Source organism: Coenobita brevimanus, chromosome 51 (genome assembly GCF_032717465.1).
Source record: "Coenobita brevimanus isolate Jiangsu-jjx chromosome 51, ASM3271746v2, whole genome shotgun sequence".
NCBI classification, from domain to species: domain Eukaryota; kingdom Metazoa; phylum Arthropoda; class Malacostraca; order Decapoda; family Coenobitidae; genus Coenobita; species Coenobita brevimanus.
The window spans coordinates 41701062-41706232 of NC_137004.1; positions in this window are offsets into that span (position 1 = coordinate 41701062).

The following is a 5171-nucleotide window of genomic DNA, read 5'->3' on the forward strand; positions in this document are numbered from 1 at the left end:
TCAGCATGTTTTTAAATATTTTGTAAGAGTTTCATAATTTCTTGGCTGAAAAATGGACCAACATTATTTTCCTTCTGGTAGTACCCATATTTCCTTGATCCTGTCTGACACACGCATCCTTACCCTGCTGCCTTACACTCAGTCATCACCAGCTTCCCGCCACCCTACCTATAGATCCTGCCTACTGTATATTGCTGTGTTATCGAAAAAAGAAAAAAAAAGCCAGCTGGGTATGATTTTGGACTGAACATTGCTATAGCTAGGGTGAAATAGTGTACCTAATTGCAAAGGCTTTTTTTAAAGTTTTCTTATTGCCTTTGTAGCATGTCTTTAAGGAGGTTACTCTAAGTTAATGTAAATATTTTCCATTATAATTGAGACCTCCACTCCTTGGAGCATGTGAGGGCAGCCATGACCAAGCAAATGTCCAGCATCCCTGTCCATCGCATCCGAAACGTTGTCATAGTTGATGCTCGACCAGCGGTGCAGCAACACCCAGACCCAGCCGAACAACACACACACACACACACACACACACACACACACACACACACACACACACACACACACACACACACACACACACACACACACACACACACACACACACACACACACACACACACACACACACACACACACACACACACACACACACACACACACACACACACACACACACACACACACACACACACACACACACACACACACACACACACACACACACACACACACACACACACACACACACACACACACACACACACACACACACACACACACACACACACACACACACACACACACACACACACACACACACACACACACACACACACACACACACACACACACACACACACACACACACACACACACACACACACACACACACACACACACACACACACACACACACACACACACACACACACACACACACACACACGAGAGCTGGGCCTTGCAATGTTCCCGAGTATCACAAGCGAATGGTCTGGCTTCATCAAACACATCTACATGAAATTTCTCGTATCTTGTTCTTTATATTAGTGACTTCTTATCTTGCTAGGAAGATAGATGCACTGTATACGATTTATTTATTTATTTATTTATTTTTGAGATAGAGTAGCCTGTTGTACTCTTTCAAAATGTTTTCCTGCTTCATGTATTTGGGGATGATGATCGTGTATATTCCATAAGATGTTCCTTTTTAGTTCGATTCTCTGGATTTCCTCTCATGCCGCTATATGTTACCCTGAAGTATCTGATAATTTCTTAAGTTATTAGTATCGCAATCCTGCTTATGAAATACGGAGGAGGATTGCAGTACTTACTTGTATACGGGAATAAGATATACCGGTGTGTGTGTATGTGTGTGTGTGTGTGTGTGTGTGTGTGTGTGTGTGTGTGTGTGTGTGTGTGTGTGTGAGAAGACCACATTTTATCCATGTAAGGAGTAAGAAGGCCGCCATTACACGTCAAGGCTGGGTGGACTGAGTGAGGCCTGTGCTGTGAAGATGGGTGATACAGATAGACCAGTAAGGCACACATGGAAGGTGGGGCAGGCAGGTAAGGGTAAGGTGGGCTCAGGTGTTGGTGGGTGCCTGGGCAGGATGGAATGATGACACCAGGAGAGATGATGAGGCGACGCTGGCAGCGAGAAATGGATTTATCTTAAAATTTCGATGTGTTCCGGAGGCGGGGGATGGGTGGAGTAGAGCATGGATGGGGTGCGTGGAGAATGGTGGATGGGATGGTGGTGGATGGTGAGGCATGGAGATACGAGCCTACCATGATGGGGGTTGTATGGGAGGGGGCATTGGAAGTGGCAATATGTCTTTCAAACTCCAGGTTATAATGAAGAGGCAGCGTTGTTAATGGGGCTAATGGGCAGGTGTCTCGATGTGGGGGTAGATAAAAAAGATGTCATGGGTAGAGGTAGGTGGGTGGGATAGATGTGGATAGCGATAAGTAAAGAGACAAGGCGATAAGTAAAGAGACAGGGTGATAAGTAAAGAGACAGGGTGATAATAAAGAGACAGGGCGATAAGTAAAGAGACAGGGTGATAAGTAAAGAGACAGGGTGATAATAAAGAGACAGGGCGATAAGTAAAGAGACATGGGGATAAGTAAAGAGGCAGAGTGATAATTAAAGAAACAGGGTGATAAGTAAAGAGACAGGGGGAAGATGAGCGTTGTAGGTCCCACACTAAGGGCGGGGCAAAGGTTTCTTGATAGACGGTCTCCAAGTAGAAAAAGAACAGCGACAAAAAGTAAGCACGCATTACTCTCATATACTTTGGTTTTCACGAAGCATGTAAAAGATTCAGTAGACAACTTCCCGATAAATCCAGAGGTAAGTTGAAATATGTATATCTTAGACGAGGAGGTGTAATTCCCAAGCTGAGTAAAATCGTCCGGCCGTGGTAGGAATATAACAGTTCAGATTTTTGGTAGCTATCGTCAGAGGGTTAGAGTTTTTAGCTCTTACGACAGAATGTCACTTTAAGCTAAAAAAAAAAAAAAATCGTCTGGCAGAAAAATTAAAAAACTCAAAAGGTTATTTAAATCGTCTGACGGCAAAAAGGGAGGAATATATTAAGACTTTTTAACTCTTACGAACAAAAACCACTTCTGAGTTGGAAAAATTGTCTAGCAGAGAAATTAATAAAAACTCGAAAGGATAGTTAAATCGTCTGACAGCGGAGAGAGAGAGAGAGAGGGAATAATAAGATTTCTGCACTGCTTACTTCAAATATTTCCAGTGTGTTATTTCCTCACACTTGCCAAGGATGGAATTATTCAGAAATATCAAGCCAGTGTGTCAGCCTCCAGTTCCATCAAAAAATACAGGAGTGGTAAAAGCGTCTTAGTGTTTTGTGATGGTATTATAACAGTGTAGTAGCTCACTTTGACGAAATAATCTTCTTAATGAAATTCCACGAAATATGTTTTATGTACGAACGCGACTTACAGAAGGAGTTGGGACCAGTTACCTCTTCAGTCTGATGATCGTTGTTACAGACCATCACGTTAAAGGATAAAAAGTTCGTGCATAAAAATGATTAAATAAATAATGTTTCAGAAGAAGTATACCAACCTTCAGGAGAGTTTTTGTCCCTTTATTTTGAGACGTAATTACTGTGTCTGTTGTATTATTTCAGACACTGATATCACTTTCATAACGATAACTAATGGGAAAGTGAGCAGTAACTTCTGAAACCTAGTGATGCACTCATTGGAAACCAGCACATTTTTCAGGACAGTGTGCCAGTGTTTCATAATGGTTCGTCTTAAAAGTGGTGCGATATTCCCGACCGCGACTGTACGTGGGTCCAAGTCTTGGGCGTTTCGGAGCTGGAATAATGATAATTTTAGGGTTTATGAGGAAGGCTAATTTCTCCCATAAGACCTTCAGTTATTTAAACCTCTTGACTGAAAATTGGAACTATATTAATAAAGCAGTTATTAATCAGAATTATACTACTACTGCTGCTACCACCACCACCACCACTACTACTACTACTACTACTACTAATAATAATAATAGTAATAATAATAATAATAATTCTCTCCCCCCTCTCTCTCTCTCTCTCTCTCTCTCTCTCTCTCTCTCTCTCTCTCTCTCTGTACTGATTTTTTTCTCTCTTTCATGCATACTTTCTCCCCCACAATAAAATCATGTGAGAACGAAATTGATAAGAGTGAGTAAAGGAGGGGGACAGGCAGTAAAGATGATAAAGACACGATTAAAACCACATAAGAGAGATAAGGAAACAAGAGAAAGTGTGTGTGTGTGTGTGTGTGTATGTGTGTGTGTGTGTGTGTGTGTGTGTGTGTGTGTGTGTGTGTGTGTGTGTGTGTGTGTGTGGAGAAATACCCACATAAAGCAAGGAAAATAGCAGAGGAAGTCGAGTGAGGCGAAACAGGTCGTAAAACATGAAAGGAATGACATGTCTGAGAGAGAGAGAGAGAGAGAGAGAGAGAGAGAGAATATGCAGAGTGAGACAAGAGAAAATACCAGGGAAATGGAATAGAAAAGGAGAAAGAAAATAAAAGTTAGTATTGGTCATAAAAACACTGAATCACTCATTACTAATTCACCCTAGGTCGTTTAGAACCAGCTCTCTCTCTCTCTCTCTCTCTCTCTCTCTCTCTCTCTCTCTCTCTCTCTCTCTCATCTCCCTTCCCCCCATATTCCCCCCCCTTTTCCTCCCCTCTCAGCCTCTCCCCCTATCACCAGGCAAACATAATTAAGAGATCAATACCCAAGAGGTGACATGAGGGGAGCGGCGCCCTCCTGACAGCGTGTGGGTCTTGTGTGCTGCTGACGTGGGAATGAGGTCAGGCGGGGAGGGGGAAACTCTGCCAAACACTTATCCTTGCCATTAATTCCCTTTAAACCCATTAGCCCCCATTAATTCCCATGCCCCTGTTTATTTCTGGAGTTTAAGGGAGAAATTAGAGCCATTAATTCCGTTTGAGAGACCCATTAGTCCCCATTAATTCCCTTGCCTCTGTTTATTCCTGGAGTTTGAGGGAGAAATTAGAGCCATTTATTCTGACAGTCCCCATTAATTCCCTTGCCTCTTTAATTATAGAGTTTACTGCTATTGAACCTTGTCTCTGTTAAATTCTTTGAGTTAGAGAAATCCATTAGTCCCATTAACAACCCTGCCTCTTTATACTCCTGGAATTTGAGGGACCCATTAGCCCCATTAATTCCGTTTCTCTTTATTGAAACAATTTATTATTTTTAATTACGTGGCTTTAGAGACCTATTAGTCCCATTAACCCATTTACCTCGAGGACGTTTTGTCTTGTGATCTCAGACGATTTTCCACAGCTAAGGGGAGGCTTTTGGGGCTGGAGGGGTTAGATACAGCCTTCCTCAACCCCCTCATAAGGGTCTTCTTGAGCTGAATAAAATCGTCGGGAGGGCTTAACACCGTAGCGTCTTCCCTATATCTCTCTCTCCATCTTAGAAGACGATTGGAAATATTTATCCTGTGTATTATTAAGGAGAATTTAAGTGGCCTATTATTTTCATTTATACCTTCATTTTATTGTTCTTAAGATTATCCTCTAGACTTACGCTTCTTTTTTGGTGCGTTCGATTATTCCCATCTGTCCCTTGGCTTTCGTTAATTCTATTCTTACTATATTTT